Below are 7104 nucleotides of genomic sequence, written 5' to 3' on the forward strand. Positions count from 1 at the left end.
TTATATTGTGCAGCTTATCTCACCACCTGTAGTTATTTAGGTGAAAGCTCCAAAATGCTTGCCTAATATGTCTGTTTATCCAAAAGGAAGTATAGAGGGAGAGCTAGATAGATAGCATTGCATTACATTACATTACATGGCAATGCAATGCACAGTTGCTGAAGTTGAACCAAAATGAGCTTGTCATCTGGCTTCTGCAACTTTTAACATGAAAAATCCAATGAGGAGAAGAAAAGCAAAGCCAAAGAGTCCATCCCAAAATCCGACAAACAAGCAAAATGAACAAAAAGCATTGAATTCAATTCTTTCTGATTTTAGAAACTGCATTAAAGAAGGGGTGCACCGGTCCTGGAGATACTGCAATACCAGGTCAATGCGTGGAGTGGACAGAGCAAGCTCTTTTTCCATCTCCCTGTTCTAAAAATCCATTTAATATATGGTCCCCAGATAGGGGACGTATCAGATATTAAACTGATAAGAACAGATACTACACTTGATCTTAGCCAAAAGGCCGAGAAGCGATAACCAGAATTGGTTTCCGACTACGGTGCCACCCAAGGATTCTGAAAAGTCCATTTGTGGAGATGGCCACCTGGACTCCCGTTAAGAAGACATGCTGTCAACCTCTAGATCCCTCACATGCCTGCACTTTTCGGCTTGCTGCTGCTGCAATCCACGCGTTTTAGATCTGCATAACTCCACCTCTTTTAGCACAGTACCCTCAACCCCCGGCTGTTCCCACCCGCCTCAACACCGTTGGAAGGGAGGAGAACCAATTAAGGCGGGGGGGGGTGGAACGAGCAGCTGTCTACCCTTAGCAGGAGGGTTGCTGATTAATTACCTCTCCTGCTGCTGCTGCTGCTGGCTGTCCAGCAGCAGACTGAAGGCGGCTGCTGCTGTGCGCAGGTATATAAAGGCTCAGAGCCTATTATGACACGCGCAGCCAGCGTTCCATTGCCACATTCCGTCTACTGCAGGCGGGATACCTGGATGGCTGAATGTCACTGAGAAGCTCACAGAGACCGCCATAAGTAACAGTTTAAAAGAATGCCACAGACTAATCAACCAAACTTTTTGGGTTGGTTTCTCTTTTATAGTCTGCAGGCATTAAATGAAAGAAGTCAGTGTTCCAGCAGAGGGAGACAACGTTTCAGAAAAGGCATTGTAGCAAACCAAAAAAGAAATTTTAAGCGCAGCAGAGTAACCAGCTCACATACCTGTTAGCTCAGGTGAGTTTAAAAGGCTGCTGTTGATAACAAGGGCATTTGCTAAATAGATGGTGTGTGTGCAACAATATACTGAAAGGTCAATTATATTGTGCAGCTTATCTCACCACCTGTAGTTATTTAGGTGAAAGCTCCAAAATGCTTGCCTAATATGTCTGTTTATCCAAAAGGAAGTATAGAGGGAGAGCTAGATAGATAGCATTGCATTACATTACATTACATGGCAATGCAATGCACAGTTGCTGAAGTTAAACCAAAATGAGCTTGTCATCTGGCTTCTGCAACTTTTAACATGAAAAATCCAATGAGGAGAAGAAAAGCAAAGCCAAAGAGTCCATCCCAAAATCCGACAAACAAGCAAAATGAACAAAAAGCATTGAATTCAATTCTTTCTGATTTTAGAAACTGCATTAAAGAAGGGGTGCACCGGTCCTGGAGATACTGCAATACCAGGTCAATGCGTGGAGTGGACAGAGCAAGCTCTTTTTCCATCTCCCTGTTCTAAAAATCCATTTAATATATGGTCCCCAGATAGGGGACGTATCAGATATTAAACTGATAAGAACAGATACTACACTTGATCTTAGCCAAAAGGCCGAGAAGCGATAACCAGAATTGGTTTCCGACTACGGTGCCACCCAAGGATTCTGAAAAGTCCATTTGTGGAGATGGCCACCTGGACTCCCGTTAAGAAGACATGCTGTCAACCTCTAGATCCCTCACATGCCTGCACTTTTCGGCTTGCTGCTGCTGCAATCCACGCGTTTTAGATCTGCATAACTCCACCTCTTTTAGCACAGTACCCTCAACCCCCGGCTGTTCCCACCCGCCTCAACACCGTTGGAAGGGAGGAGAACCAATTAAGGCGGGGGGGGGGGTGGAACGAGCAGCTGTCTACCCTTAGCAGGAGGGTTGCTGATTAATTACCTCTCCTGCTGCTGCTGCTGCTGGCTGTCCAGCAGCAGACTGAAGGTGGCTGCTGCTGTGCGCAGGTATATAAAGGCTCAGAGCCTATTATGACACGCGCAGCCAGCTTTCCATTGCCACATTCCGTCTACTGCAGGCGGGATACCTGGATGGCTGAATGTCACTGAGAAGCTCACAGAGACCGCCATAAGCAACAGTTTAAAAGAATGCCACAGACTAATCAACCAAACTTTTTGGGTTGGTTTCTCTTTTATAGTCTGCAGGCATTAAATGAAAGAAGTCAGTGTTCCAGCAGAGGGAGACAACGTTTCAGAAAAGGCATTGTAGCAAACCAAAAAAGAAATTTTAAGCGCAGCAGAGTAACCAGCTCACATACCTGTTAGCTCAGGTGAGTTTAAAAGGCTGCTGTTGATAACAAGGGCATTTGCTAAATAGATGGTGTGTGTGCAACAATATACTGAAAGGTCAATTATATTGTGCAGCTTATCTCACCACCTGTAGTTATTTAGGTGAAAGCTCCAAAATGCTTGCCTAATATGTCTGTTTATCCAAAAGGAAGTATAGAGGGAGAGCTAGATAGATAGCATTGCATTACATTACATTACATGGCAATGCAATGCACAGTTGCTGAAGTTGAACCAAAATGAGCTTGTCATCTGGCTTCTGCAACTTTTAACATGAAAAATCCAATGAGGAGAAGAAAAGCAAAGCCAAAGAGTCCATCCCAAAATCCGACAAACAAGCAAAATGAACAAAAAGCATTGAATTCAATTCTTTCTGATTTTAGAAACTGCATTAAAGAAGGGGTGCACCGGTCCTGGAGATACTGCAATACCAGGTCAATGCGTGGAGTGGACAGAGCAAGCTCTTTTTCCATCTCCCTGTTCTAAAAATCCATTTAATATATGGTCCCCAGATAGGGGACGTATCAGATATTAAACTGATAAGAACAGATACTACACTTGATCTTAGCCAAAAGGCCGAGAAGCGATAACCAGAATTGGTTTCCGACTACGGTGCCACCCAAGGATTCTGAAAAGTCCATTTGTGGAGATGGCCACCTGGACTCCCGTTAAGAAGACATGCTGTCAACCTCTAGATCCCTCACATGCCTGCACTTTTCGGCTTGCTGCTGCTGCAATCCACGCGTTTTAGATCTGCATAACTCCACCTCTTTTAGCACAGTACCCTCAACCCCCGGCTGTTCCCACCCGCCTCAACACCGTTGGAAGGGAGGAGAACCAATTAAGGCGGGGGGGGGGGTGGAACGAGCAGCTGTCTACCCTTAGCAGGAGGGTTGCTGATTAATTACCTCTCCTGCTGCTGCTGCTGCTGGCTGTCCAGCAGCAGACTGAAGGTGGCTGCTGCTGTGCGCAGGTATATAAAGGCTCAGAGCCTATTATGACACGCGCAGCCAGCGTTCCATTGCCACATTCCGTCTACTGCAGGCGGGATACCTGGATGGCTGAATGTCACTGAGAAGCTCACAGAGACCGCCATAAGCAACAGTTTAAAAGAATGCCACAGACTAATCAACCAAACTTTTTGGGTTGGTTTCTCTTTTATAGTCTGCAGGCATTAAATGAAAGAAGTCAGTGTTCCAGCAGAGGGAGACAACGTTTCAGAAAAGGCATTGTAGCAAACCAAAAAAGAAATTTTAAGCGCAGCAGAGTAACCAGCTCACATACCTGTTAGCTCAGGTGAGTTTAAAAGGCTGCTGTTGATAACAAGGGCATTTGCTAAATAGATGGTGTGTGTGCAACAATATACTGAAAGGTCAATTATATTGTGCAGCTTATCTCACCACCTGTAGTTATTTAGGTGAAAGCTCCAAAATGCTTGCCTAATATGTCTGTTTATCCAAAAGGAAGTATAGAGGGAGAGCTAGATAGATAGCATTGCATTACATTACATTACATGGCAATGCAATGCACAGTTGCTGAAGTTGAACCAAAATGAACTTGTCATCTGGCTTCTGCAACTTTTAACATGAAAAATCCAATGAGGAGAAGAAAAGCAAAGCCAAAGAGTCCATCCCAAAATCCGACAAACAAGCAAAATGAACAAAAAGCATTGAATTCAATTCTTTCTGATTTTAGAAACTGCATTAAAGAAGGGGTGCACCGGTCCTGGAGATACTGCAATACCAGGTCAATGCGTGGAGTGGACAGAGCAAGCTCTTTTTCCATCTCCCTGTTCTAAAAATCCATTTAATATATGGTCCCCAGATAGGGGACGTATCAGATATTAAACTGATAAGAACAGATACTACACTTGATCTTAGCCAAAAGGCCGAGAAGCGATAACCAGAATTGGTTTCCGACTACGGTGCCACCCAAGGATTCTGAAAAGTCCATTTGTGGAGATGGCCACCTGGACTCCCGTTAAGAAGACATGCTGTCAACCTCTAGATCCCTCACATGCCTGCACTTTTCGGCTTGCTGCTGCTGCAATCCACGCGTTTTAGATCTGCATAACTCCACCTCTTTTAGCACAGTACCCTCAACCCCCGGCTGTTCCCACCCGCCTCAACACCGTTGGAAGGGAGGAGAACCAATTAAGGCGGGGGGGGGGGTGGAACGAGCAGCTGTCTACCCTTAGCAGGAGGGTTGCTGATTAATTACCTCTCCTGCTGCTGCTGCTGCTGGCTGTCCAGCAGCAGACTGAAGGTGGCTGCTGCTGTGCGCAGGTATATAAAGGCTCAGAGCCTATTATGACACGCGCAGCCAGCGTTCCATTGCCACATTCCGTCTACTGCAGGCGGGATACCTGGATGGCTGAATGTCACTGAGAAGCTCACAGAGACCGCCATAAGCAACAGTTTAAAAGAATGCCACAGACTAATCAACCAAACTTTTTGGGTTGGTTTCTCTTTTATAGTCTGCAGGCATTAAATGAAAGAAGTCAGTGTTCCAGCAGAGGGAGACAACGTTTCAGAAAAGGCATTGTAGCAAACCAAAAAAGAAATTTTAAGCGCAGCAGAGTAACCAGCTCACATACCTGTTAGCTCAGGTGAGTTTAAAAGGCTGCTGTTGATAACAAGGGCATTTGCTAAATAGATGGTGTGTGTGCAACAATATACTGAAAGGTCAATTATATTGTGCAGCTTATCTCACCACCTGTAGTTATTTAGGTGAAAGCTCCAAAATGCTTGCCTAATATGTCTGTTTATCCAAAAGGAAGTATAGAGGGAGAGCTAGATAGATAGCATTGCATTACATTACATTACATGGCAATGCAATGCACAGTTGCTGAAGTTGAACCAAAATGAGCTTGTCATCTGGCTTCTGCAACTTTTAACATGAAAAATCAAATGAGGAGAAGAAAAGCAAAGCCAAAGAGTCCATCCCAAAATCCGACAAACAAGCAAAATGAACAAAAAGCATTGAATTCAATTCTTTCTGATTTTAGAAACTGCATTAAAGAAGGGGTGCACCGGTCCTGGAGATACTGCAATACCAGGTCAATGCGTGGAGTGGACAGAGCAAGCTCTTTTTCCATCTCCCTGTTCTAAAAATCCATTTAATATATGGTCCCCAGATAGGGGACGTATCAGATATTAAACTGATAAGAACAGATACTACACTTGATCTTAGCCAAAAGGCCGAGAAGCGATAACCAGAATTGGTTTCCGACTACGGTGCCACCCAAGGATTCTGAAAAGTCCATTTGTGGAGATGGCCACCTGGACTCCCGTTAAGAAGACATGCTGTCAACCTCTAGATCCCTCACATGCCTGCACTTTTCGGCTTGCTGCTGCTGCAATCCACGCGTTTTAGATCTGCATAACTCCACCTCTTTTAGCACAGTACCCTCAACCCCCGGCTGTTCCCACCCGCCTCAACACCGTTGGAAGGGAGGAGAACCAATTAAGGCGGGGGGGGGGTGGAACGAGCAGCTGTCTACCCTTAGCAGGAGGGTTGCTGATTAATTACCTCTCCTGCTGCTGCTGCTGCTGGCTGTCCAGCAGCAGACTGAAGGTGGCTGCTGCTGTGCGCAGGTATATAAAGGCTCAGAGCCTATTATGACACGCGCAGCCAGCGTTCCATTGCCACATTCCGTCTACTGCAGGCGGGATACCTGGATGGCTGAATGTCACTGAGAAGCTCACAGAGACCGCCATAAGCAACAGTTTAAAAGAATGCCACAGACTAATCAACCAAACTTTTTGGGTTGGTTTCTCTTTTATAGTCTGCAGGCATTAAATGAAAGAAGTCAGTGTTCCAGCAGAGGGAGACAACGTTTCAGAAAAGGCATTGTAGCAAACCAAAAAAGAAATTTTAAGCGCAGCAGAGTAACCAGCTCACATACCTGTTAGCTCAGGTGAGTTTAAAAGGCTGCTGTTGATAACAAGGGCATTTGCTAAATAGATGGTGTGTGTGCAACAATATACTGAAAGGTCAATTATATTGTGCAGCTTATCTCACCACCTGTAGTTATTTAGGTGAAAGCTCCAAAATGCTTGCCTAATATGTCTGTTTATCCAAAAGGAAGTATAGAGGGAGAGCTAGATAGATAGCATTGCATTACATTACATTACATGGCAATGCAATGCACAGTTGCTGAAGTTGAACCAAAATGAGCTTGTCATCTGGCTTCTGCAACTTTTAACATGAAAAATCCAATGAGGAGAAGAAAAGCAAAGCCAAAGAGTCCATCCCAAAATCCGACAAACAAGCAAAATGAACAAAAAGCATTGAATTCAATTCTTTCTGATTTTAGAAACTGCATTAAAGAAGGGGTGCACCGGTCCTGGAGATACTGCAATACCAGGTCAATGCGTGGAGTGGACAGAGCAAGCTCTTTTTCCATCTCCCTGTTCTAAAAATCCATTTAATATATGGTCCCCAGATAGGGGACGTATCAGATATTAAACTGATAAGAACAGATTTTTTTTTTTTTTTTTTTTTTTTTTTTGATTGAATATATCTTTTATTAGCACAAAAAATAA

The 7104-nt window shown here is 44.4% G+C and overlaps 5 non-coding genes and 1 pseudogene across 5 annotated transcripts; all 6 read right to left on the reverse strand.

Moving 5' to 3' along the window:
• Positions 1 to 332: 332 nt before the first annotated feature.
• LOC141218832 (U2 spliceosomal RNA) lies at positions 333 to 523 on the reverse strand. Its single transcript, XR_012287520.1, has one exon. It is a non-coding gene; the product is annotated as a U2 spliceosomal RNA (small nuclear RNA).
• A 1119-nt stretch (positions 524 to 1642) lies between these two features.
• Positions 1643 to 1833, reverse strand: LOC141218833 (U2 spliceosomal RNA). Its single transcript, XR_012287521.1, has one exon. It is a non-coding gene; the product is annotated as a U2 spliceosomal RNA (small nuclear RNA).
• A 1121-nt stretch (positions 1834 to 2954) lies between these two features.
• Positions 2955 to 3145, reverse strand: LOC141218835 (U2 spliceosomal RNA). The gene has a single exon (XR_012287523.1). It is a non-coding gene; the product is annotated as a U2 spliceosomal RNA (small nuclear RNA).
• A 1121-nt stretch (positions 3146 to 4266) lies between these two features.
• Positions 4267 to 4457, reverse strand: LOC141218836 (U2 spliceosomal RNA). Its single transcript, XR_012287524.1, has one exon. It is a non-coding gene; the product is annotated as a U2 spliceosomal RNA (small nuclear RNA).
• A 1121-nt stretch (positions 4458 to 5578) lies between these two features.
• Positions 5579 to 5769, reverse strand: LOC141218837 (U2 spliceosomal RNA). The gene has a single exon (XR_012287525.1). It is a non-coding gene; the product is annotated as a U2 spliceosomal RNA (small nuclear RNA).
• A 1120-nt stretch (positions 5770 to 6889) lies between these two features.
• Positions 6890 to 7104, reverse strand: LOC141218374 (U2 spliceosomal RNA; annotated as a pseudogene).

Source organism: Phyllobates terribilis, unplaced genomic scaffold (assembly GCF_046119375.1).
Source record: "Phyllobates terribilis strain yellow unplaced genomic scaffold, ASM4611937v1 Scaffold_249__1_contigs__length_2872098, whole genome shotgun sequence".
Lineage (NCBI taxonomy): Eukaryota > Metazoa > Chordata > Amphibia > Anura > Dendrobatidae > Phyllobates > Phyllobates terribilis.